General features: G+C 43.5%; 1 long non-coding RNA gene and 1 pseudogene across 1 annotated transcript; one reads left to right on the top strand and one right to left on the bottom strand.

Annotated features, from left to right (window-relative positions):
- Window positions 1-3,890: 3,890 nt before the first annotated feature.
- Window positions 3,891-12,204, bottom strand: LOC141577190 (uncharacterized). The gene is made up of 3 exons (XR_012505892.1): window positions 12,017-12,204; window positions 5,090-5,634; window positions 3,891-4,358 (listed from the first exon to the last, which is right to left on the bottom strand). It is a non-coding gene; the product is annotated as an uncharacterized LOC141577190 (long non-coding RNA).
- A 434-nt stretch (window positions 12,205-12,638) lies between these two features.
- Window positions 12,639-27,947, top strand: part of LOC141577186 (large ribosomal subunit protein uL16-like) — a 29,361-nt pseudogene continuing 14,052 nt past the window's right edge.

Here is a 27,947-nt window from a genome sequence, read left to right as displayed (position 1 = left end):
TGTCTTCATTGCCCCCACGTTCTGAAATGATGGACACAGAAAAATGGAAACCATCCCATTTGCCACCCAGCCTCCCCTTCCAGGAGGGCCCCCCTCAGACATCTCCACCCAAGGTGCTCACTTTCCTAGGGCTGGAGGTTACCTCAGTCTCCAGTCACCAGCCACCCTCTGTGTCACCAGACCAAAGACCTGTGGCTTTTCATTAATCCCATTTCCTCCAATGAAAGAATCATGTAAATACAATAAAATACTAAGAGGAGCAATGAATACAGCCCCCACCTCTCCACTGCCACAGCACCTTTGTTTTAAAGCACTTTAGCTTCTGCTGTCCCATTTGAAACTTTCCTAATATCTTAATTAACAAGGTAATATGTATTCTTTGTATTCTATTTTTATTGAAGTATAGCTATTTACAATATTGTGTTAGTTTCAGGTGTACAGCATAATGAATTGGTGTTTTTGCAGATTATACTCCATTATACTTTATTACAAATATCGGGTTTAATTCCCCATGATGCACAGTAAATCCTGGTTGCTTATCTATTTTATATACAATAATTTGTATATCCCCTTTTAAAATTATAATCATGTTGGGTTTACACAGTATTTAATAATTATTTTAGATGTAAAAATGTGGAAACTGAAACTCACAAACACATGTACATGTAAATACTAGACTCTGTGATCACAGAGGAAATAGAAGAGTTAAAACCCTGATGTTGGGAATGCAGCCTCCACCAGCTGCCAGCTCTGTGACTCTGGGTAAATAGGGTCACCTCTCCCAGTGGTCTCCCGACTGCAGGGCGGGAGTGAGGAGCCGCCTCCCTCCTGGGGCACGGCCTGGTGCTGGGCGGGCGCTCCGTGAGCTGGAGCCCACGGGGTTGGGACTAGAGGCTGGCCAGGATGCCCAGGAAAGGGGGGTGATGCACTGAGGGGCAGGACTGATGGGGCAGAGCAGATGAAGCTGCAGGGGGCGGCCCTATGGCCTCCTTTCCCTCCAGGACAACCCAGGCAGACCCCCTTTACCCCAATCCACATGAACTGGGCTGGAATCTTTGGCTCAGCCTCTCTGAGGATCCTCATGACTGTCCCACAGGCCTTCACTTGGGGGTGGCCCCTTCTTCCCAGGAGCCTGGAAATGATGGGAGCTCCCTCATAGGGAGGTGTCCTGGGTACCAAAGCTGGGATCCAAACATCAGGTGCCACCCCGGGTCTGTCTGTGCCCAATCCTCAAGTAACACAGGCCAAAGGCCACCTGACCCATGGGGGTCCAAGGCGCTGTCCCTGGGGTCTCCACATGTGGGGGCATGTGTTTGGCCTGTGCTCCTCCAGAGGAAGCAGGGACTTGGCCCTTCACTTCTGCAAGGGTCACCCTGCAGACTCAGGCCCCTGGGTGCTACACAAACACACACATGGCACACACCACATACACACCCTACATAAACACACACACCACATACACACACACACCACATACACCCCACACACAAACATGAACATGCAGACACACATCACACACACATAGGGCACAAGCCCGTGTCTCCCTCTTCCCTGGGGCCATGCGGGGAGCCCAGCGGGCTGACCAGTGGCAGCCACAAGGCTTCACTGACTCACAGTAAATTCCATCTCATCATTAAATTTGTCATTTATTTTAAGGTGTCAAGTGGGAAAACTTTTAAGAAGAAACTCAGCAGGACAATGACTGCACGGCCTCACAGAAGTAGAGCCTGAGGCGGAGACCCGGACCCGGGAGATGTGGGTGAGCCAGCAGCGGGGCTTCTGCTCAGGTCAGGAAGAAGCCCTCGTCCCGCCCTCCTTCCCCTCCTCCTTTCCTTCTTCCTTTCTAATAACTGTATTTGGAAAGGCTTCTTCTGCTACAGTTTGCCTGTTCCTTTTGGTTCCATTTAATAGCAACAGATTTCTTATACTGGTGTGAACACCGTCAGTATCTTTTGAAGTGCACCGTGCTTTTCCCGATTAGGAGGGTCGGGCACATTCACACAAAGGAACCAGAGATTATCCAATCTGCAGCAACTTTGTAATCAAGCCCAGCCACTAGGCCCTCACCGAAGGCAGGGGAACATCAGCCCTCCTCAGGGCTCTGCGGGGAAGACAGTTTTGTGGCTCTGGGCTGCCCCTCCAGTGACACAGTCACCACCGGATGGGGCAGCCGAGGCCTGAGCTGACAAAACCTGCCTCGGTCTTCAGGAACTTTCTCACTTACCAAACATCAGCCTCTCCCCCTCCTTTCTTGTCCTTCCATGGACCAGAGAGGACCGGTGGCAGGGCTGGGCCATCAAAAGACCACGAAGGGCGCCCATTCTTTCTCCCAGAAATGACCTCCTGGAACCTGCCCAGCTCTTATCCAGCTACTCCCTAGTGTTTCTGGTCCACCTGACCCCAGTAAAGTCCATGCAGATGCCCTCCAGGCCTTGAGAAACCCCCAACCCCCTCCTGTGTCCACCGCTGACCAAAGTGTGCACCTGAGACTGCAGACTGTTTTTTGGGGATTATATGTATATATATATATAACCCAGAGGTTTCAATCTTTAAAGACTAGAGAGCTTTTCAAAATAGAAAAGAAACCAAAAATAAAATAGCCTTTTGTTCTTGAAGAGTTGCCAGAACTCAAAATGTAAACTCCAGTTTTGCAGTATATTCTGGTTATATGATCCAGACCTTAGAAGACCGTTGGGACAGTTCGCAGAGCCGCCGTCCAGTGGGCAGCCCGTGCCCCGAGCTATCCGCCTCCCCCCGCCCGCCAGCCCGAGGCCTCCCGAGCCCCGCCTGCGGCCCCAGCAGCAGCGCCGGGGAACACCTACATCCACAACCTGCTCGTGGACGGGACCTGTCAGGATGCGGCCATGGTGGGCTCTAAGGACTCGCCCCACAACTGGGCCGCCACCCCAGGAAAACCTTTGCTAGCATCACACCAGCTGAGGTTGGTGTCCTGATTGGCAAAGACTGGTCAAGATTTTTCATGAGTGGGCTAAGGCTTGGGGGCCAGAAATGTTCTGTGATCCGGGACTCACTGCTGCAGGATGGGGAATTTCCCATGGATCTTTGTACCAAGATCACAGGTGGCGCACTCACCTTCAACATCATGGTCACCGTGACTGCCAAGACGCTAGTCCTGCTGATGGGCAAAGAAGGTGCCCACGGTGGTATGATCAACGAGAAATGTTATAAAATGGCTCCCTCCTGTGGTGTTCCCAGTACTGACTTCATCTGTCCCTTCCCCTACTGCTCCCCACTGATTTTGCACCCCTCTCCTTCCCCCCCACATACACCATTTTTATTTTTGGGACCATTACCCCACACCCCTTTTTGCTGCCCAAACCACATGGTCAGAGGCCAGGGCTGGATGGACACCTCCCTCTTCTCATACCCTTCCTTTGTGTGGTTGGATAACTTTTTTGTTTTTTTGTGTATTTTTCCTGAATAAAAAAAGATTCTACCAAAAAAAAAAAAAAAAAAAAAGACTGCTGATCTGAGCCAAAAATATATAATTCTCTTTTAATGTCAGATGCTACCTTTTCAGTAGCCTTCCCCCAAGTTGCTTTCCATTCAATTGCCTGCTGACCCTGCCAGCTCTGCCTCCCCAGTCTTGTGATTCACTTACCTGTGGCTCTGCTGCACAGGACTGGGAGTTCTCAGACCATCCAAATTTCTCCTCCAGGATGACAGACATCTCTGGCCATTCAATTGCCATATTCCTTGATGTTTGGGTTCAAAGTATATTTGTGATGGTGGCGTTTCCAAGCTCTATATAGGGTCTACCGCCACGCTTAAAGTCATAGCTGGGTCTGCCATGAAAGTCCCCCTTATAAGCCTAAGGTTTCTTCTTAGATTTACACTAAATGTACATTTTTGTTAATATATGACTTTACTTCTTTATTTCTTGCAGTCTCCATGTTACATATTTTTAGATAAAAGACTCAATTTCAATTAAAATTAACTCAAATATATCTCTTTTATAATAGTATCAAGAGATCGGAAACAACCTTGAAATATGGCGGTCATAATCTCATGGGTTTTATTCTCTTTTTTTAAGCAAAATAAATCATTATCTCCTTTCTTCCCAGTGGGGACACGGGGAGGGGAGCATTAATCCTGAATGTTTACTTATGTTTAAAAAATAGCTTTTCAGAGTGGGTGAACAGCCTAAATGTGTTTATTTTTTATAAGAAGTAGGAAATTAAACTCCTGAAGACAGTTTCTTTACCTTGTTAATTTAATTTATAAAAAAAAATGTGGTGAAAATTGCAAATCTTCTTCAGACTTCTCAAAGATATTGGGACAGGTACCTTATCACATAGGTCATCACCAATGGTCTTTCTGATTCTAGAGAAGGAACCCTATTGTGAAATAGTAAGCAATTAGTCAATATTATTAATTTATTCTGAACCTTTGAGAATTAAGACATAAAATGAGAACAATTTCCCTTTGGTGCGATATTTATCCATAATGAGAAGATACTCATCCATCCATTTACTAGACCCTGGGATGGCGGAGAAATGTGGGTTGACTCTGAGTAGCTGCTGAGCTGATGGAAATGATGCTACAGTTCCCACATGTCTCACTGTGCTCCCCCTAGACATTTGGTTTTCATGGCTCTCTCTGAAGTTAGAGAAAGTCATAATGGATCATCACCGCATTTAGATTGTGATTGTGATTCTTCCCACCTAGAAATAATGTGGCTTCCCAGGCTCAGGCCAAAGGACTCTCTCCCCAATACATAGTGGTAGGTTAGTGGGGGAGTGGGACACCATTACCCCATGCATAGAACAATCATTTAAGAAATGTTTTAACTTATAACTTAAACCATGAGATAATAAAGTGTAACTGAAACATTAAAGCCAATGGTTTCAACAACTAGCTATGTAACACTGACTAGTGCAAAACATGGGTCTTACACAGAAAACTGATAACACAACACCCACCCTGAAAGAATTTATGATCTAGTAGGAGAAAGAGAAAGAGCAGGTATTCAACAAGTAAGTAAGCATGTAAGTAAATACATAAATACTGAAAAAATGAATTCTCTACTAGAAAAAGAAACAAAGAAGAGCTGGCATTTCCAACTTACAGCATAAGAAGGCACTGAAGGCTTGGGGATATGAGCATGAAATAAAGTTGAATTGGATGTTCTTTTGTCCCTTCTGTAGTTTTCCCAAATGTAAATGGATTCCTTCCATAAGGCAGTGGTGTTACAGTACTAACGCTACTCTTAATGTCCCTAATTATCGAATGTGGAACAATGCAGATGGCAGGCTATTCAGGATTTTTCTTCCTTTGTCTTTCACCATGAGAACCAGCTCACTGCTCATTAAAACATCCTGCAGAGGGCAAACAAGGGAGGGGAGGGAGCTGAAATTACTTTTGGAAGTTTTTGGGAAGCATTGGTGAAAGTTTTGGTGGAATTGTAGAAACAGTCTCTTTATACTGTCTTCTTCTTTCAAAGAAATCTTGTTTCCCATCAGTGAGATTTATGTGGAGAGTAGAAAATGCCATGTGTGCTTTGACTTTCTGGATAATGGAGTCTTCAAAGAAGGACTTCAAGAAAATAAAGTTTTCTCCCAATTCATATCAAATATTAATTTATATTTTTCCTCTTGAAATTGATTTTATAACCTAAAACAAACCAAGATAAAATATTTCTCAACTAACAGAACACATCAGTATTCACAGAAGTAGCAGAATCTGTTTTTATGTTAAAATTGATGGACCTTAAATTTACTAAAGAAATAAACAAGTGAGAGAAACAAAAAAATCTAAAAGTAAAATTAAAACAACAACAACAACAACAACAAAGAATGACTTTAGAATAGTGACTCTTATCAAGAAAGGAGCATGAATTAAAGTGAAATCTGTGGTGAAAATTTCTGAAGTCCCAGATGCTAATCGGCCTCCTCATCCACTGCACCCCCACGGTCATTGCCTGTAACACGGAGAACAACTTCAGACAGAAGCAGGCTGCACATGTAAGCAGTATGGGTGCTGCCAGAACTTTATTTAAACCCAATAAGATAGAACTGATTCAATAAAAGAGGACAAGCAAGGGGAGGGACACCTGTACGGACATTAGTGAAGACTAAGTTTTGGCTGTTTAAACAAATAGCCCACAAAAATGAATTCTTCTTTGAGATAAAGACTTCTGTTTTTATTACTTTTAAGGCTTTTTGATGGTTGTGACGTCCCTGGGCTTCCAAGATACATACGAAAAGTGTCTTTTTATACACTAGATTGGAAAATAGAACAACTAATAATGATGATAATAATAGGTATTAAATCTGGGTACTAGGCGCAGCATACGAGGAAGTGTTTCACAACAACAACACGAGAGCTAACGGGCACTGAGCATTGTGATGTACAGTCACCGATGAGCAGTTTTAAATGTTTTAATTCATTTATTCCTCATGACAATATGGTGTGGATTCTTTTGTTACACTTGTTGGATCAATGAGGAATCTTGGGTAGATGGTGTCACATTTTAATCTAAATTTCTTGTGTAAGTCAAATACAATTTCCCCCTACCAGGATTTTGATTGTCTGATGTCAATTTATATGCACAGTATTTTTTATCTCCCATTTAAAAAAATAGTGGTAAAATACTCATAACATAAAATTCACTATCTTAACCATTTTAGGTGTACAGATTAGCAATGTTAAGAACAAGTACATTGTTGTAGAATCTTCAGAACTCTTTTCAAACCTTGCAAAACTGAAATCCAATACCCAGTAAATAATGCACAGACCCACCATTTTCCTTTCTGTCTCTATGACTCTGTCTACTCCAGATACCTCATACAAGTAAATTCACACAGCAGTTGTCTTCTTGTGACTTCCTTATTTAATGTGTCACAGAGTTTTTGAAAACATATGAAACTATGATAATGCAAACATATTATTTTCATTTTATAAGAAGGTTTTTAAAATTATTACTATCTCCCAAAAAGTGTCATGACAAGTGATGACTTCTGTGCTTTTTTTAAACTCAAATAATGATTTTAACTCACTGTTATTTTTTAATTTCTAATCATTTACTTAGAGCAAGAAAGGTTTTAAATCAACACATGGTACCAATAACAAAATATATATCAATACTAGACACTTATATTAAAATTTATTATCAATAAGATATTTGATACACTTTGCATTGTCAGTTTCTCAAATGAAAACTTTGAGACACACTTTATTATGCTTTATGAAGTGGATATTATTTTCACAAAGAAGTGTATTCCTAAATATTTCTAAGTATTAATTGTATTTATTTCCTTTCTTTTTTAATAAGTGGGATAATTTCCATCAATTACAGACCCACAAACCCAGCTGAAATAAATATTATATATTCCCAAGACAATCAGTCACCATTTTGCATTTACAATTTTATTCTTAAACTAAAATTTGAAAGAACCAAAGTCAAATAAGAACCTCATGTTTTTGTAATCTATCAGTTAAGTTTATTATTAAAAATTATTTTTCTTCCTTTACATATAAAATTAAGTAGACTGTGGCTCTTCCTTTGTAAAAAACAAACAAACAAACAAACAAAAAAACCAAAAAAAAACTAAGAATGTTACAGTTCAGATTTCAAACTTCAGCTTTTTCAACAAAGCTCAAATTTTCTTTTCACCATTTTTCTTTCATGACCTCTGATGGTGGAAATGTAAATTGACATTACAAATATCAACAGAAATAATGCCACAAATTCCATTTACCTTGTTACTGAAGATCATTTCCCTTCTTTTCATATTTATTTACCTTGAGAATGTAACGGTATTAATTATTCAACAATATAGAAAGAGTGTTGGACAATTTCATACTACTTCGAAGCATAAGAATTCCCTCTTATTCACAGTGTATAAATCTCAAAGTGTATGTGTGCACATTACATACAGTAAAATGAACATTTTATTGATATAACAACTTACTCCTGCAACTACTAACTTTCAAATGGAAATTGAATAAAGTTTGGCTAAGTTGAAACAATTATTTTAATTTACAAAACCATCATTTTTCCTAAATCCTGTACATATGAATAAGGCAGCAAAATTGTATATTAAGATCTGAATTATTTGAATTCATTACTTCAACTTAGTTAATAAGACTACTGTCTTGACATGAATTCCTCCCAAAAAGGCCTCCTCAAAGGGAATTTATCTGGGAATGTGACCCATAGAGTAGGAATAATGAACAAGGCGGTGAAAACAGGGAAGAAGGAAATGCTGAAGTATGGATATGTTATCACAATGACCATGGTCGACCTGTGCTGGAGTCCACAGGCTTTCTGGGAGGCCTCATGAAAGCCAGGAAATGAAGAGAAGGCTTTTCCCACAGGCTTCCACCTGCCATGGATTTAGTGGCCCTTGGACTTTGACTATCACATAAGCACTTGTAGGCTGCACATTCCGCATCCTGCATTTCTTGTCAGAAAGCTTCCAGGAAAGGAAAGGAGAGGCTCACGCCTTAGCCAGAGTAAGGGACTCCCCAGTTGCACCTGCAGGAAGCTGGTCAAAGTCTCCAAGAACTGGTAGTAGGACAGGTGCCTGCAGTAGGACACGGGGCCAGGAGGGTGCTAAGTGATGCTCAGAGTGGGTGCTGGTGCACTAGAGCCTTAGGACTCCTCAGACCCACCTTTTCTCTCCCTTAACTCTAATCTGCCCCTGAGTCTCCTTCCAGGTGCTGGCCAGCTGCAATCTCTATAAGAGGGTTTGTGGAATATCCTGGTGGCTACAGCTGCTCCCAAAGCCTTGCTGAGAGTCAGCATCTCTCCTCCCCACCACTAATTCTAAATTTCTCTCATCTTTGACCAGTGTCTCAGCTGATCTAAGGTTGCCTGCCTGGTAGAGTGAGCCAGACCTTCTTCATCTAGGTTTGATTTGCTTTACCTCCATGAGGACATTGTTGCTGTAAATGCCAAGATACCATTATCACTTGTCACAAAACACCAGGTGATGCATCAGTGAAGTTTGTGACTATTCCTTCCTGCCTCCACTATACAGCAGTGACCCAGGTTCTTCACGTTACTAAGGGCAAGTTAATCTTGAAAATATATTAACATATTAATTCTCTTTTGTCTGATGATCCAGGAATGAGAAGGCCAATCACTGGAATCAGGAGCCCAAAGTGGCTAGATGATAGTCAGTTCCTGTGGAATGCTTATGTTGTCCTCTGGTGGAAGTGTTTTCCTTCTTGGAAACCAAGATCTCCAATCCAGTAGAGCCTAAAGCTTCAGACACAGGAAGCATAAACTTTGAAATTGAGTCACTAGGAGTAATGGTAAATGGGGCCATTTGTACTCTCACCTCTTGGTTCCTGACAGGACAGCACCATATGTCAGCCATCGATACAGCACACATAGCACACACTTTCCCCAACCTGAAACTTGAGCTGAGCCATCAACAGCTCATCCAACCACTATATCAGATCAACTCCTTCTAGGTGATGAGACAGATGGTAATCCCAGTGGAATCTGTGCTCATGCACCCCTGGTTTCACAACTTTTGTCATAAATTAATCCCTCAAACACAGTGTTGTAGAGGATGTTGTGCCAATAAATAAGGCATTTTGTAAGCCCCAAATTCATGGTGCTGGTGGAGGCTTTGCTGGCAGAGAATTAAAATGCATTACCATTGTAGGTTTAAATTCTAGCAGGGATGAACTGTTGCCATCTCTAGAGTGGAAGGGATCCAATAAAGTTAATCTGACAGCAAATGGCTGGCTGGTCTCCTTGAAGGATAATATATCACAGACTCAGGACCAGGCTCTACTGTTGACAAGCTGGGCACTCAGAAAGGAGCAGGGTCTAGATCTGCATTAGGGAGAGGGATCCCAGTCTGCTGTACCCACGGCTCTTCCCAGCCATGGTGTCATATCTGTTCATGCACCAATCGTCCAAACAGGGGACCGCTAAAGGTTAAGGATGGAGTATAGTTCACACTCACAGAGCAAACTAAGCTGTCCAGTTGATTGCTGAGAGTCTTCTATTCAGAGAGTGCTCTTTGGTGGGCACTAACACGAGACAATGGTCTGCATGCTATATATCTGCCCCCAGAGATCCATCCACTTGCCTCTTTCCCCAGATTTCCTTGTCTCTGTTTTCTTTTTTTTTTTTTTTCTTGCTTTACCAAAGCCCCTGACAAAAAGTCATTTGCTACTTCCCAGTAGTCTATGCATATCCATAGCTCAGGCCACTTCTGCCTCCATATAATGTAATGTATGAATTGTTCTGTTTGGAGCTCTTCCCACTGGGAGGATGTCCCTTTAGGGATGCGTTCCTTTAGGGCGAGCTCTGAGTGCAGCTGTAGTGTGACAACTGTTCACTTATGGCTGCCATCAGTTTGCCACTTAACCCACATGTGAACCAGGCCAATATTTTTTTTTTTTTCTCTTTAATCAGCACAGCTATTTCTAGCTACCATCAGATCTGCTGGTTCACATGGCCTGAGATTCCAGGAAACTTGCACAACAGCCTTGGCCTCCTGAAGACCTTTTTATTTATCTGGGCATCATTTAAGTCCAATAAGTGTTTGGTACACTTTTCTCATAAGGCCCTTTGTAGAAGGGTAGGTAGAATGTTTATAATTATTCTTATGTCATTAAAGAGTCCTTTCTCACGGGCACTCACCCTCCATTTTAGCCAATGTTATCTGGGTCTGTTCAAATTAAATACATCCAGAAATTGGGTGCAGACCCTGGGTTTTGCATTGTGACAGTTGATGTTAGGAATCTGCTCACCATGTATTTACTGGGGAAAAATCTGTGTATATATAGACCTTCACAGTTCAACCCCTGTTGTTCAAGAGTTCAGAGTATTGACAAAAGACCACTGGGAGGATGAGAGAATGGAAGTTGGATAAGCAAGGAAGTGAAAACAAACTTTGAATTCTGGTTCAGCCACCATGTCTTTGAGCAAGTTACTTAATTTCTGTGCTTCACTTTATCTGTCTGTAATATGGGGGGATAACAGAGACATTGTGCAACTTTGGGTTTTTCTCACTGAAAGTGGCCGGTTTCTCTTCATCAACCTTTGCTGCCTCATCCTTTAGGTGCTTTAGGTCAAATTTAGCCTTTGTTTCCTCTAGGAAGCTTTCTCCGTCCTCCCAGGGGTTGAGGTGGCCTCCAATGTCTTTCAGCCACATGTACCTCTCCTACAGTAGCTGTTGTCATACAGAATTGCAATTGTCAGATCACTTATCTATCTGCTCCACTAAGACCAAACACTTTACTGGGGCAGGGATTATGACTGTCCTAGCCCATTTAGCACATATTGGAAAAAGTTTATAAATTTCATTGAACTCTCTTGTAGATTGTAAGGGTTAAGTGAAGTAATGTGTGTACAGCTCCTCGCAATTTAAGTGTTCAGTAAATAGTAGGTTTAAAAAAGCTCCATTATTTTTCACATCTTTATCATACGGCACAGTTCCTGGCATGTACATATTTGTATCTCAGTAAACACTTGCTGAATGAAAAGTTCAGGACAGACATGATAAGGTCCTTAACTACGTCTGCCAACACTGATTTCAACTGCTGTCAATTTTCCTTTCAGTATCCTAAATGCTGTCCTCTGAAACTCCAGTGTGTATTAAGTTCTTATTTTTTTAGAGGAAGCAATGGCAAAAGTAAAATAAAAATCCAAGAAAATAATTGTAAGATGCCACTGTAGAATGGAGGAAAAGGAGAGGTAGTGGGAAACCATAGAGGTGCTGTGAGGTAGTAGGGCTTGGGGTGTCTGTATTTTCTTTCTTCCTTTCTTCCTTCCTCCCTTCCTTCCACTATTTGTTTGTTTGTTTCTTTTTTTTTTAACTTTCACTTAATTTTATTTTGTTTCGGAGTTCTACTGAGTTGTCTTCAGACACCTTCCTTTCATATCTTAAAAATTGTATCATAAGGATGTTAGGAGAGAATTCAACAGCCTAGGGGGTCTCAATAAAATAAAGCACATAGTTCATATGATACGGAGTACTTTCTGAATTTAGAAATTATCCCCCCGGGTGAATGGAGGAAAACTTACACTTGAGGGTCCCTTTGAATAAATGGAGTTCAAAACTTCTCAGTCCCTCCGTCTTTGTTCCTCTTTTCCTGGGTTCGGAGGCCACCTCTACCGCAGGGCGCACCTGCCACTCTCACCGCCGGCCAACCGGCGGCTCCAGCCCGCAGGCGGCTCCGCGGAAGGAAGAAGGGAGGGGCTCTCAGCTGCCAGTGGGCGGGGCGGGGCGGGGGTGCTGGGGGCGGGGCCAACGGGCGCGGGCGGCTGTGCGCGCTGCCGCCGCTACCGCGGCACCGGAGTGCGGCACGTGTCCGTGTTTACGTCCAAGTGGAGCCTATGTCAGCAGCCGACTGGCGACATTGTGACAATACTGAGGCACAAAGTTTAGGAGACGCGACCCTCCGTCAAGCCAGCTCCTGGCTGCCGGGAAGAGGAGGGGGGGGCGGGGAGTTCAGCCTTGGTACTAGCGGTGGAGACACACACACGGTTCCCGACCACATGCCTGGCCCCACGGAACCGCGCCTCACCTCCGGAGCCCCGCAGGTGCAGCACCGCGGCCTCGCCCCAGGGGGTGGCTAGGGCTGGCGCCAGGCGCTGCGGCAGCTCGGGGCTTGTAAACAGATACCCCTTGCACGTGACCGTGTGAACTACATGCTCCTGGGGGCGTGTTCTCTTTCCCGCGAGCTGCGCCACAAAGAAGCGGGGCGGTCGGAAGGCAGAGAGGCGGGCGAGCAAGCAGGGAGAGCCCCTCAGCGTTTTAGGATGGCCGAAGGCGCCTGGCGAGGGTAAGCGGTGGGGGGCGGGGGTGCTGTTGGGCACGGCACAGCCAGCGGCTGAGCCCGTTGGCGGGCAGGGCTGGTGACCCTTTCCCCGGGGCCTGGCCCTGGAGCCACCATGTTTTTGGCGCTCAAGGAGAGACTCCAGTTGGACTGGGTGGCCTGGAGGCTGCATGTGTTCTACAAGCGGAAGAAGCACAAGTTCATCTTCATCATCTCCTGGAATGAGATTGAGGGCAAGTTTGCCATAACCTGCTAAAACCGGATGGCCCAGAGGCAGAGGAGCGGCACCAGCGGTCAGGTGGGTGCGGGATGGGGCGCCAAGCCTGGCACACCCATGTCCAACAGGACCTGCAGGCTGTGCAGCCCAGCAGGCAGGGGTTGGCCTGGGGCCACTGCCTCAGTGACCCAGGGCAGAAGCCCTGGGCCCCAGAAGCTCCCGTCCTGGACCGAGGGTGGCTTTCCATGGAGCATGTGCAGCCTTCGAGGGGACCTGCTGCCCTGAAGTTTGTCTGGAAAAGAGGTGGGAAGCCCTCTCTGGATCCCAGTGTGGGCCAAGTCCAGCCCGATCCTGAGCACATCTGCAGGTAGAGATGTGCCTCTGTGGCAGCCCCCTTGGCGCCTATGGAGGCCCAGGTGTCCTCAGTGTGGATAGTGAGCGCCTGCAGAGTGGTCACCTAGATTGAGGTGCTAGAAATGTTGAGGGAGGATGAGGCGGATCCGGCATACCCGGGACTCACAGTCACGGAGCAGCGGACGCCCGCTGTGGAGCTGGAGTCTCCGCCAGGGCGTGAAGCTGGTCCGGGCGCTTCTTCCAGGATCTGCGCTCAGTGCACCAGCAGCCAAGCCCTGTGAACTCGCAGCTGGAGCCGTGCTTGCTGATATTCCCCGAGGAGATCTTGGGCATGTGGACAGTGCTGTTTGGGGGCGTCCCGGAGGTGACTGAGCAGGAGATCGCCACTGTTACTGTTACTGGGAAAAGGGAAATAAGAATTACCTCGTTTCTTAGTCATCCCTCAAAGAAAGAATTTTTAACGAGAGAAAGAAAGTGTGATATGTCAGATTTTTATTAGTAAAATGAAAAGGTAGTAAAAAATAGTACTTTCCCAAGAATTGGGAGCTGGCCAATCCAAGAGAGGAAAAATGGCGCTGCTCCTTTGTTTTTCTGTCTTATATCCTGTCTTAGGGGCGTGTGTGTGTGTGTGTGTGTGTGTGTGTGTGTGTGTGTGTGTGTGTGTGTGTGTGTGTGTGTGTGTGTGTGTGTGTGTGTGTGTGTGTGTGTGTGTGTGTGTGTGTGTGTGTGTGTGTGTGTGTGTGTGTGTGTGTGTGTGTGTGTGTGTGTGTGTGTGTGTGTGTGTGTGTGTGTGTGTGTGTGTGTGTGTGTGATTGATTGATTAATGGCTCAGGTTCTTTGAGTTAACAAGCTGATTGACGACTCAAGTTCCTTTTGCTCTGGTTGATTGACAGCTCAGGTTCCTTGTGCTCTGGCATGCCCATCCCCTTTTGGGCAGGTTTTTACCCATGAAGCACATAGACAAACCAATGGGAGGGGGCTCAGACTGTAATGTTAATTACGTTACAATGAGCATTGATTCAAGTTACACCGGGTCCTTCTCTTATATGCAGCTGCAGCATTTTGATTTTAAGTGGCTTCTTTTGCTGGCCCTCATTTAGAGAAAGCGAAAATTTCGGAGTCCCTTATCCTGAATGCATACATACTGTTATTTACTGGATTGTTCCTTCCCCCTTCCTCTCCCCCTGCCCAGTGCTCATTTCTATCTAACTACCTAACATCGTCGACTTCAGGTCTACTTGGGCCACGACCTGGACACCTGCGGATGGAAGATCCTCTCCCAAGAATTCTTCACGGAAACCCACGACTGGGAGTATTATGAACCCTTAGCGAGCTGCAGCAGAAGGACCAGGAAGCACATCCAGGAGGTAAAGACCTAGTCTGGGCTCCAGTCATAGCTTTTGGTTACTCACTGCCGAAGGCTGGAGCCTAGGCCTAGGCTGTGCGCTTCTGGGACACTTGTTTTTCTAGACAAGGGAAAAGGAAAACCTGCTTGTGTATTTTCAATTTCTTGTCCACTAGATGGTGGATCACAGTCCCTTATCCTAACAACAGAGTTCTTTCTCACAGGTTTGCGTTTCTCTCACAAAGCCCACACTGGGCTTTACACGTGGAAAGTGCAAATTGGAAATCATCCAATAAGTTACTTTTTTTCCCCAGGCTTCCCCTTGTAAGGCAGAAAGCTGAAAGGACATTAGAGGAGAAGGTTAGGGAGAGATGAGAAGTGAGGAAATACAAGGTTTAGGGGAGCTAACCTGCACTTCCCAGGAAGCCATGGGTGGGCCCACCACACCTGTCACTCCTGCTTTGGCTCTGGTGACCTTGTTGTCACTGCACTACTCCCAGGAGCACAGAGGAGAAGGCCACAGAGCCTCCACCAGGGCAGCGGCGACTGCTCCTACCCGCCAGGTTGCCCTGGGAAACCACGGCCACTCCAACCTGTGCTCAGAGAGGTGAAAAGACACTAACCACTGTCCCCGGTGTCCGTGAATCATGTGACCATAGTGGGTCATGTGACAGCCTGGGGGCTGAAGTCCACCCCTTAGACCTTCTGGGAAAGCACGAAATTCAGAGGCAAATGTAGGTGAGGCCTGGATGCTCGCTTCTTGCTCGGGACAGCAGGGCCAAGACTGTTCTCAGACCCGCTCCTCAGGGCTTTAAATTTGGGGTCACTCCCATCTGCTGCCCCTGCTCTGCTGTGGGTGTGCCTTTTTCCTCCCTCCGAATTGAGAAACTGCACTTTCTGGGGCAGGGGACAGTTTGCATGAGTTCTGCCTTTGGCCCAGAATTTGGGGCCAAGACCTTAACTGCCCCCACCCAGAACAACAGAAATGCAAATGATGGGGGTTGTGGGGTGGGTGAGGAGTTATTGTGCAGATCGGGCGAGGTATAGTCCACGTCTCCACACCTCCCACCTCTGAGAAAGGGAGCTAGTGTTGGAGCTGCCTCAGGGAACTATAGTCAGGTTGGTAACTCAATCCCAAATGGGCGTTCAAGATTAAAAAATAGTTCTTTATATTCTAGTTGCAGTTTTCTGTAAGTTTCAGATTGTTTTAAACTAAATAAAAATAATTTGTGGTTGTAAAAGGGAAATTAATCATCATTCTTACACATGGGTCTAAAAAAAGAGCTTAAAATGTCACTAATATGATGTGTTTTGCAATGATAATGTAAGAAATTAAAATCCAGTCATCTAGAGATCACAAATTAATTTATTAAAAATGATCCTGGAATTACATAGCTAGAAGTTTTAAACTTTAAGAAGCCAAAAAGAAAACTCTACATGTTACCAATATTTGCATACCAAATTTGTTTTAAATTGCTATTTAAAACAAAAACTATGGTAGAAATGTCTATGGTTTATAACACTGGCAATTCATCTCTGGGGTAGACCGGCTTCTTAAGAAAAACATCTTTAAGGGCGTTATGGACTGAATGTTCACACGTTGAAATTCTATTCTGCCCCTCCACCCCCCTTCCTTTTCATCCCTATGAGATGCTCAGATGTACTAAGAGGTGAGGCCTTCGGAAGGTGATTAGGATTAGACGAGGTCGTGAAGGTGGAACCCTCCCGAATGGGATTAGTGTCCTTATAATTGTCATCAGTCTGCACCGCTTTCCCTCCTCCCCTCTCTCTGGAGTGAGGCCAGACCCAGGCACTGAGCGAGCAATACTGCGAGCTGAGATTCTGGAGCTGCTGCCACCACCGCCAGCATGAGAGCGAGGGAGCACCCGAGGGACCCAGCCCCTGTGCGCTGGCCCAGCCGAGACCTGCGCCCAACCTGGGGCCAGCGGGAGCCACGGCCTCCCGTCTCCCCACTCCCCTCCCCGCCGGCAGCGGCAGCTGCACACGCCGGAGCCCGAGCCGGCGGCCGGGGGGCCGGGAGGCGGCTACCTCGGGCGGGGCTCGTCAGCGGCTCCGCGGTGAGAGGGCGCTGAGATGCGGCTGGAGCTTCTGTCTCATCCTGGGGCCTGGGGCAAGGGACCCCCATGGTGGAGGGAGGGGGTCCCAGCCTCAGCGACACCTGTGGGAGCCGGAAGCCAGGGTGGCGCCGAGCGGAGCTGGCTGGATCCCCCACCTCAGTGCCATCTCCGCCACCCTTCTGCGTCTATAGCATCTCCACCCTGAGTATATGAGCCGGGACCCCAAGTTCGGCCACCACCCCCCAGCCAGGGGTGTGGGCGGGGACCTCAATATGAAGTAGTGGCCCGGGCAGCGGGATCAGCAGGACCGGCGCCGCCATCCTTTCCTTCTCTCGCCCTCCCTTCTGCCCCCTTGGGGGTCTTCTCCCTCAACCAGTCACTGGACCCTGGCTCCTCGGCAGGACTCCGGGAGGACGTCTTAGGGCCCCACCCCCCCCAGCCCCGAGGGCGGCGGGTTTGGGGGGACCTGGAGGGCCGACTGCAGCCTTCGCCCAGAGGGAACTTTATTAAAATCAAAATACAGAGCATCCCAAACCTGACTGTCCAGGTACAAGTGGACCAGGCCCGGCAGAAGACCCAGCCTGAAGAGGCCCAGAAAGAGAAGAGGAGGGAAGTGGGGCCGCTGCCTCCTCTGCTCTGTTGGTGTTGAAAAGACCTGGGTGGCTGCCCCGCTTCTTCCTCAGTAAGGCGCGGGCCCTGCCGCAGCTGCCGCCTCCATCCCGAGGAGGAAGGGAACCAGCCCACCTACAGAGCTCTGGCTCTTCTGTAAAGTGTGAGTGGCTCTAGGAAGGGGAGTTGAGGGATGGGGAGGGCGAGGGTGCCTGTGCATCCTGCGGTGTTTTGCAGATGTTTTCCTGGAGTGTTGGGAGCATATAGATGAGCGGGGTACCTGAGTCCTCACTGTGGGCAGAAGGTATCAGGCAGTCCCGTGTTTTGTAACATTTTAGTTCTCTGTGTGTGTGATACGCAAGCCTGCAGGTTTCTTTTTGTGGAGTTCTGTCTTTCTGCAGAGTGGACACTTGCATGTTTCTGGCCATTAATTGGTAAAAGGAAACTGAGGAAGCCAGAGCATATGTGCGCACAGAGGACATCTCTGTGTATGTAGCTTTTCCTGGTACATCGGGTGGGAAACAGCGCTCTAGGTTTTGTTTCTGGGCAACTCTTATTTGGGTTCCCAAATGGAAGCCTCTGACTCTGTGAGGCCCTGAAATTAAAATTTATTTTCTTTTCTGCATTCTTCCTTGAGAGTTTTCATTTCGGCACAGGAACTTTTTACCTTCTCATTTCCTGGGTGCAGTTCCTGCGTATCAGCAGGACGTGGTAACAGAGATCAGTTACTCAGGAAACTTGGGGTTCTTAGGAATCATGACTGATTTGGGGGAGAGCATTTAGTACTTTAACCAGTTTATTAAAAAGGTATTTCATTTTTCCTTAGCCAATTTTTTTTCCCCTGGGTAACATATGTCCTAATTGACAGCATTTTTTAATTGGTGGAATGACTTGTGACTTATTTCAGTTGTCTTCTCTATCAAATGAGGATGATTTTTTATCCCCCTTTGTTACTTTAAAGGAGAAGTCTATAGAATCTTTGATTTGTATTTTAAGTATCCTCTCAGAGTGGCAAATTAAGGTGCAGGAAGATAATGAATATTTTGTATATTTACGCAGACTTTAAGGGTTAGGCATAGGTGGAATTTTACATAACAATGCAGACAGTACCATACTGAGGATCACAGGCCCCTGGACAGCTGTGTGGGCTTAGTCCTGAAGCCACTGCTGAGAGAGGCTCTGTGGAGTGAATGTAAGCCTGGGTCATCTGTGTTAAATTTTCCATTCAGGACCTTGATCAAACTTATTTAAAACTTTCTCAAACACTTTTTAGCCTGTACTTTTTTCTTCTGAAGTGACAAATTCTACAAGTTTATTAGCCCTCATTTTTATTAGGAATTCATTTATTTATCCCAAACCTGTCTATTTAAAGTTCCAGGACAGATCCTGAGCGTGTGTTTTGAGAAATGCTAGAACGAGCTGGAGTTCATCTTTTCCTGGTTTTATAGATTTTCACTGTTCCTCTTTACCATCATATTTCCTGACTCTTTTTGTCTGTTTTACAATCACTTTGCCCTCCTCTGGAACTTCTGCAGCTGTTTTATCCTTATTTATATGCCTTGTTCTTGTTATGCCTTTGTTATGAACCTTAAATTCTGTCTATTTTAAATAGACACTGACATTAAATTATTGTGTAATGGTTGTAATATTAGATGTGAGATCGAAGACACCTGTTGCTTTATCTGTTATTTTGTGACCATGAGGAAGTCATGTATCCCATGTTTCACAAAGATAGGAAGAGAAATCTAGTCCTGCATAGGCTGCTTTTGGGAGGGAGGAAGGGAGGACAAACCAACAAAATAGTTTGAGTGTAAATTCTACTCCATCAGAGTTGCTTACTAAATTTAAGACTTTTATTGCTTTTACTATAGATTGGCTAAAATTCATGTCAGTGTTTTATTGCGTATTTATTTAGGAGCAAAGAAACAACAAAGTAATTGGGGGTCCCTGCCTTTGAGATGCTTTTACTTATGAATGGCAGAGACAATGATACACAGACTGCACAAAACTGTAGGGAAAGGGAAATGGACCAGTTTTTAATCTGTGACCTCTATATGACAGAAAGTGATTGGTACATTATAGATGTAAGTGTGTACATTTTTCATTGGGGAAATGTTGATATTGGACTACACAGAACATACTGGAGTGTCTGAGCCAGTGGAAGAAAAGAGCAGGTGGAGATGAAGTGTTAAGACTTTTGGAACTGGAGGATGTGGGAAACAAAAGTAATTAGGAAGTTGGTTGATGGGAAATCACAGGGAAGTTGTTGAGTAGCTTAGGGTCTGTTTGTGCTTGTGTGGGTATGTGTTTACAGCTCAAAGAATCAGTTGAGAACAATATTCCTGAGATGGTAGTTTTAAACCATAGAGGAGAAATTGTATTTTAAACCAAGGCATTATACCTGGATTCGGATTTTGTTTTTCTAGGGAACCAACATTTTTATACCATGGTCACTGAAAAGCGATAGAGATGGAGGAGTGAAAAAGTGCTCCCAATATATTAGCATGGTGCTAGTGGTTTCTGATACAAAGTAATTCAGAAATGGGGCAGTGGACTTTGTTTTGGACATTACATTTTCGAATTGAAGTTGGATACTGATGAAATCTCAAGACAGTAAAATTATGAGCAATATGCTGAAAATGTAGAATTGGGAGTCATTATCAAAGTATTAAAGTTTCTCAAGAGTGCTGATGGAGAGCAAAGAGCTGACAAATGGGTATTTTTACTTGGGAGAGGAGAATCTGTTGAAGTTAGCAAAGGTATAGTAAGAACAGAGATGGATGAGACTCTCCCTAAAATAGATGTTCTTAAAGTGAGTACAACTTGAAGTGGAAAAGGGAGGAACAGCCAGTCTCAGGACACATGATTATTTTTGAAACTACTGGCAAGCTTTTTGTAGGGTATGTCTCTTGAGGTTAAGTTCAGAAGAATATGTAGGATTTCACTGTTAAGGAACTTATACATAAAGGACAGATCTGTTTTACCAAATTCATGTTTTTAAAATGTGCCTTTCATTATCATACTGAGTTTAGTCCCCAACATGATGAAGTGGGGCTAAAATATTTGGCAAAGAAGGCTGCTTCTCCTGCTGGTAGGTGATGTGTGTTTTTGTGTCCCACACAGTGGACGGGACAGCACTTTGCTGGCACAGCATTGCTGAAAATGCCTTTACAAAATCTTTTTATTAAAAAACTAACAAATATAACCAACTTGACACAAAAAACCCTGACATTTTTGAAGCATAAGATGCTGGAAGACTGATTTTTTAAAAATTTAAAACAATTTAAAAATTTTCGTTGTGAAGTGTGGAATTTACTGTTGATGCCAACAAGGATTGAGGATTGTGATTTAGGGACTCTATATAGCCACACTGTCTTGTGTTCCTTAGTTTGAATTCACCAATTCCTTTGTAGCTTCTTTGGCCTCTTCTTAGGAGTGACTGTTCCAATGGGAAAACATCCAGGGTAGATCAATTTAGATGGGGAGTTAGATCTAAGGTGGTTTCTGGAACAGATGCCATATGGGCAACTTCCTTCCTCATCCGCTATCTTCCACAACATTTTTATGCAAGTGAAATCATGGTTTGATGAACTTTAAAGGGCAGTCTTTTTGGGTTAACATAGTTTACTAGTAAAGGCAGTGGGAATGGTGGGACTCTGGTAGTTCGAAATGGTAACGTCATGTGCTTTGCCCAGGCAACTTTGGGATTGATATGAGATGATTAAAAAGACTTAAAAGTGTGCATTTTTGTTTGTGTGTTTGACACCAGATGAGCTAGCAGCCCATGCCTAGGCTAGCATCAGTCCAATGCTTGTAGATTGGAGATGGTACTTGGAGAAGTTTTGTGCTGCCGCTGACATCTCGTTGTGTAGAGGAGGGGTTGGCAAACTGTTTTTTTTTTTGTTTTGTTTTTTGTTTTGGTGAAGGACCAGTTAGTAAATATTTTAGATTTTGTGGACCACATGGTCCTGTCACAATGATTCATTTCTGCTCTTGTAGTGCAAATGCAGCCACAGACAATCTGTAGGTGAATGAAGGTGACTGTGTTCTAATAAAACCTTATGCATAAAAACTGGAGGTAGTATGGGTTTGGCTCATAGTTTATGGACCCCTGATGTAGACAAGTGCCAAGTCCACCTGCATGCAGTCTGAGCATCCCTCTACTGCAAAGCTGAGATTGGCTATTTCAGGTGGCCTGTTTTCTAAGTGAGATATGTTCCTTGGGGGCTGTCTTAAAATGATTCTCCACAGAGTCTACTGTTCAAGTTACTTTTGCCTCCGTTGTAATGAAAACCATGGACTGAGGAACATGGGCAATGCCATCTATGAAGGGATGCAGCCAAAAAGTAGGGACACTTGCATTGCTTGTTCAAAGATACCATAATATAAAAGGTACCACATAGTGATATAATGGCTGTGCATCATGGCCAGAAGTGTCTTTGGAGTATCTGAAGAAACTTCTGGGTATAATTTTGAAAGATTCTGAAAATAAGTTGTAAAAAAGCACTTACTTTAGATGTGAAATTAGAAGTGCTTATGGTCTGTTTGAACCAGATGGGATTATTCATCAAACTGTAAGAACACTGAGGTTTGATACTTATGCGTCTTAGAGCCTTGACCTCCTGCAGCGCCCGGCGCGGCGTGCGGAGTCCCGCTCCGCCGTCCTGCTACCGGCGGCTGCTGTTTCCTAGGCGACCCCGCACGGCGTGTGCGCGTGCGCGTTAGAGCCCTGCCACAGCCTGTGGTGACGGCAGCGCGGGGCCTTTATTTCCTAAGTGACTGTATCTCACAAGTGTTGTTTAGAAAGGATAATTCACTTTGGTCAATTTTACATCATAGCTAGCACCACAACACTTTTTTCATATGTCAACGAATAGCTACGTTGGATGATGGTATATTTTTGCCTGGTTTCATAAATCTTATTTATCTTTGGGTTCCCAAGTTTCCGTCAGGGGAAAGGATTACTCTTCCAATAGTGACACTTGTTAGTTATTGTCAAGCCTGCTTTTACTTTACATAGTATTTCTACACATGTAATAGATACTTCAATTCTTCTTCCTTTAAGAAAGGTGCCTGACAGTTTTATATAAACTGACACTTTTAGTATACCTTTTAGAAAGAAGGTCACTGTAAAGTTACTTTCCTATTCATTAGGAGATGATTCTTTCCTTGCTCTTTTTGAAAAGCTTTCTTTCTTTTTTTTTTTTTTTTGCCTTTTTAGGTAATTTGTCATTCTCAGGCTTAAGGATGGGTGGCAATTTAAAAGACACAAGGTGTTTCTCTCATATCTGCAAATATCCCAAATAGAAATGTTCCATATTGTTGACACTTTCAGTGGACCAGGGAAGAGTGGAACATTGGTTTATTTTTTCTTTTTAGTGTAGTTGAATTTTCATTACAAACAGATGAGTAAAGTTGTTTTCAAATAATGAACTCTTGCTGCTAAACCTTTCACCATTGAGACTTTTTCCCACTAAGTAGAAACCCAGCCCGTCTTATGCCTTCATGTAGTTGTAGGTTTTCCCTGCTTTGTCCTGACCCCTCCTGGGCACTTTCTCATGCTCCCTTTCACATGTGTTTAGAGTGTATTTCCTAAATCAACATGACATTTCCTGAACACTATGGGATATATATTTTCTAATAATTATACTTTTACCCACAAATATATTTAAAATTTCCTCCTACATTACCTTCAGAATTTATGAATTATCATGAGGGAACATCTGTCCTTGATCTGGATCCTGAGAGACAAACCAATGTATGACAGTTTTTCTAAAATATTCCCTTAAAAAGTTTTGAGTAACAATTGATTTCTCTAAAATTGTAAGTTGATACAAGTAAATACAAGATCCTATGTTTGTGTTGTGCTATCCTGCAATGCAGGCTTTTGAAAAATAATACAAATGCACAAGAGTCCTTACTGCTTGAGTATCTTATATTTTGCTTTTCCCCTATCACCTAAGGGACAGCTGCCAGATCAGTCAGATAGCATGAAGTGTCTGTTGCTTTGCTGTGTGGCCTCTGCCGCCTTTTTTTCCAGCTGAAGTTTGGCTACTGGAGACCTGGGTGGCTTCTGGCAGGAGGCAGCACGTTCTGAGCTTGTGTCTGTTGGAGCCTGAGTCATGCTGAATGCTCCTTTCTGCATGACGGCTATGAAATTAGGGAATATTAATGATGCAGAATATTTTCCTGTCACTTAGCCTTTCCTCTGAGCAGATCACCCTATGATAATACATTGAATGCATCAATATTTTGGGCCAAATGTGAAGTATCAAGACACATTGCTGGTTTATTTTTGGAAGAATATATCTATCTTATGAGACTTTTAAAATGTCATGCTTTTTAGGTCAGTTAAGGGTCTAATAATAGACCTTTGCATGACATCCTGTATGCCTGAGAAGGACTTGCCTCACTAGTAGTAGTGGGTAATTTGCAACAATCTCGTGGTTGGAAGCACTATGCGTACCTGGAGCCAGCACCGTGTTGCTAGTTCACTTCTCATTTCCCTCATAAAATATATTCACACTGTGGAGGCAGAAGATTCATTAGTAAGGCAGTGTCATTTTTAGCCATGTGGCCTGAAATGAGTTACTTACCCTTTTTCACTATGGGCCTCATCACATGTGGATGTAAAAACCATGTCCTTCCCAGGGTTGTTAGGACTAAATGAGATAATATAAAGCACATGCAGAGCTCTCCCAGCGCCGCGCATAGGACAGCGTGGCCCCGCACTATTAATGTGAGTTAAAAGTCTTTTACAGTGCGACGCAGACAGAAGGCTAAAGTCAGGCTTTATGTTGCCCAACACTTAAACTCAGCCCTGGAGCTTGATAAATTAAACTGAAGTAATTCTGCAGTGTTTTCAAAAGCATCTGTGCTAGTGTGTGATTCATTAACATATTATTTAAAAATCTTAAAAAGTGGAGAAATGACAGAACTACTGTGCTTATTATTTACAGAAAAGAAAGACTGATTTGAACATAACTAGAGTTTGAATTCATCTCCAAAGACCTCAGTATGCTTAGATCAGAAAGGAGGCTTTTTGATGAATTCATTGATTAGCTCTGAAAGTGACTTTGATTTAAATTGTCCGTTTGGAAATATCAGGCTGTAATTGGGTTATCAAGTTTTTTAACATCCTTTGGTTTAATGCTTGGAAATGAAAAGCTTTCAAAAAATGAAGTTTAATAAGTTTATTTTGTATCATTACATCTCAAACTATGATTGATGAAATTTTATTCAGGTGATTTTGTTGTAACTGAATTTTGATTTTTCTCCTTTTCCTAAAATGATGTGAAGGTGACATGGACATTCCCTTTTCATGCTTAATATTTATTAAATACAGGATCCGTTTTCAGAAATAACTTTCCTTTCCTTCCTTAGGTTTGGCATAATCAGTTTTCAGCTGACCAATTCAAGAAATAAATGCTTCTTGATTTTTTTTTTTTTTTTTGTATTTGGGAAGTATTTCTATTTTGAGAGCAATATGACTTTGCTTTCATAGTCTGTTTATTTAATAGGGTTCTATATTTAAGATAAGTGTATGAAAAATATCCAAAGGCAGAAAGAAAAGACTGAGATATGTTTCTTAGTATTGTTTATCTTGCCAACTCTTGTCCTCATTCTCTGACTGCTTTTTTTTTTTAACATTTTTCATTTTTTATTGATTTATAATAATTTTACAATGTTGTGTCAAATTCCAGTGTAGGGCACACTTTTTCAGTTAGACCTGAACATACATACGTTCATTGTCACATTTTTTCTCTGTGAGCTACCATAAGATCTTGTATATATTTCCCTGTGTTACACAGTATAGTCTTGTTTATCTATTCTACAATTTTGAAATCCCATCTATCCCTTCCCACCCCCCACGCCTTTGACAACCACAAGTTTGTATTCTATGTCTATGAGTCTATTTCTGTTCTGTATTTATACTTTGTTTGTTTTTTAAGATTCCACATATGAGAGAGCACATATGGTATTTTTCTTTCTCTTTCTGGCTTACTGTCTGTCTGCTTTTAAGGCACATTTGCTTTAGATTTTGGTGTAAGTGCAGAAGTTAAATTAGCTTATGTTTTAGTGCATCTCTAAGTAGTTAATTTAATGAATATTCTAGTTTTTTAAGGAAATTCAATATTTTAAATATTTTTGTTTGTTGGTAACGATTGCAATCATGCTTCTGGAGTTACACTTCTTTCCATTTTAGAGATTTTCAGAACTTTGCAGTCATGGATGTGTTACTGGACTGATGGGAGAAGAGCAGAGTCTGTCTAGTGGGTTTAATGTCCTCCTGTGTAGTTACTATTTGGGTAACACCAGAAGGCTACATAAATAAATATGTGGGATGTCAGTTTTAATTTGTTTGATTGGTGGTCTCTTTAGTGACTACTGTGTGAATTTGATAATGTGCCCTTTGGACTGATGCTGCAACATGCAGAGAACATTTTTCTACCTGTCTACAGGTAGACTTCTTTTCATTAGAGAAATATTACAAATTTAACTTACTAGATGAGAAATTTAGAGCAGGAAACAAAAATTTTCAGAGTGTTTGTGAAGGCCATATAGTGGGAGAGAGGAGGTGCAGAGGTGGGGAGAGACACGCAGGGCATAGGAGGGAGGGAAGAGGCAGACATGGGGAGAAGGGCTTGGGAAGGTCTGAGGTCAGCCTTAGTCTGAGGTCACAGCCGTCATTTCTTTGGTCTGTGGCCCTGGGGCATTACCACTTGTTATCTACCGCTCTTTGAAATGTTGATTAGATGCTTGACTCTAGTTCCTGCTTTTCAGTATCTGGATTGTTTAAACCACTGAAGTTGTGCTGGGCATGGCGTAGTCAGGGTACCCAGGTGGGGAGATTCCACAGTAGCCGCTATAGGAGAGGGGCGGACCAACGGTTTTTGACTACATTGGAGTTTCTATTTTGTTTTGTTTTGTTTTGCTGTTTTCATTCCTCATTGGCCACTTTTCCATAGCTTTGCCTAAGAAGAATACTTGTAGTTCTGTGTATGTGATGTAGTAGTTGAGAGGCAAGCCTTGGAGTTGACAGACCCAGCTTCCTCCAGCTGCACTGCTTTGTGACCTTGGCCAGGTTATTTATTCTCTGTGTGAACCTGTAAACCTGGGATCATAATAATACTACCTACTTCTGTCACAGGGCAGCTAAGAGGATTGAGATAATGGATCACAGTGTCTTCTCAGAGTTAGTGCCCAGTAAATGTTAGTTGTTGCAATAAAGTTGAATAGGACAATAGTCTTCTTATTTCTGTGTGTGTGCTTGCTGGGTTTTTTGTTGTTGTTGTTTGTTTGTTTTTTGTTTTTTGAACGCTGAATACATTTGTGGCCTTAGTTTCTGAATAGGTGAACTGTTTTGAAAACTGCCTTTATTCAGCAGCAGACATTTACTGAGCGCCTACTATGACAGACATTGATCTAAGTGAACAGGACATAAAGCCCCCTGCCCTCTGGAAACTTACATTCTGCTTGGGGAGACAAAATGCATAAAGCAAAGTAGATGACCCATCACCCATCTTATGAATTTTGGTGTTTGACTCCATATGTCTAAGCTTCCACTACCAACCATTAGTCTTCACCTTCAGCCCTTTTTTGTTCATTCCTGTAGTTATGCCTTAGAGTGTTTGTGGCAGGAGCGCCCTAAAAGCACAGAGCTAGTCTCATCTCCAGCTACTGCTCCATCTGAATTTTAAGGCACGTATCACTCCTCATCATTTCCCTGAGTTGCTGCTTGCATTGGCTATCACAAAGCTTACATTTCAGTCCCCACGCTTCTGTTTCTTGTTGTTTTCAGATGTGTTTCTCCTCCTCAGTTTCTTACACTTTGCTCATGCATTTCCTTTCTTAAGAGAGGATACTAGAAACCCTTTTTAAGAAGTATTCCCTGACTAATCTAACTGTATGCTTGTTGCCAAAATATTGGCCCCCGCTCCCTGACAAGCCAAAGAATTCAGAGACTGGGTCTTGGAGCTTAGAATAAAAGAGGCAGCTTTATAGCTTTGTCAGGCAAAGGGGATTCACAGCAGGCTAGTGCCTTCCAAACTGTGTACCCACCTTGGGGATGGAGTGGGTAGGGTGGTTCTAGAGCCATAGCTCAAACAATAAAGCATTGACAACCATCAACACAATCATTTTCTCATCAGAAAACTCAGAATGGTGTTATGATGCCTTCAGGTGATCAGTTCTATGGAGGGTAGTGGTTAGATTGCTTTATCTCAAGGTGTGGTCTTCTTGGTAATTCAGGGTATTTTATAAGGTGACAGTCCTGTGACTGGACCTTCTTCTTGGAGAAGGACTCAGAGACCCAGCATGATGATGACTTTCAATGACTGGAATAAGTTAGAAACAGTAAGATCAACAGCTTCAGTTTCAACAATGGGCCTGTAACCATGAGTAGCAACCGGTCAGTCAGGTCAGTTGACCATTTTAAGGGTGAGCATAAGAATAAGTAATCTGTTAGCCTAAGTGAGCCATTTTATTAATCCTCCTTCATACTTTCCTTCAGCTCATTTTTATTTCTCACCCTCTGTGTTGTTAACTGAGATACTTAACTTATTCTCTGTCT

This window comes from Camelus bactrianus, chromosome 3 (genome assembly GCF_048773025.1).
Source record: "Camelus bactrianus isolate YW-2024 breed Bactrian camel chromosome 3, ASM4877302v1, whole genome shotgun sequence".
Classification (NCBI taxonomy): domain Eukaryota; kingdom Metazoa; phylum Chordata; class Mammalia; order Artiodactyla; family Camelidae; genus Camelus; species Camelus bactrianus.
Note: the sequence above shows the minus strand (reverse complement) of the source record. Positions and strands in the feature narration are given on the sequence as shown.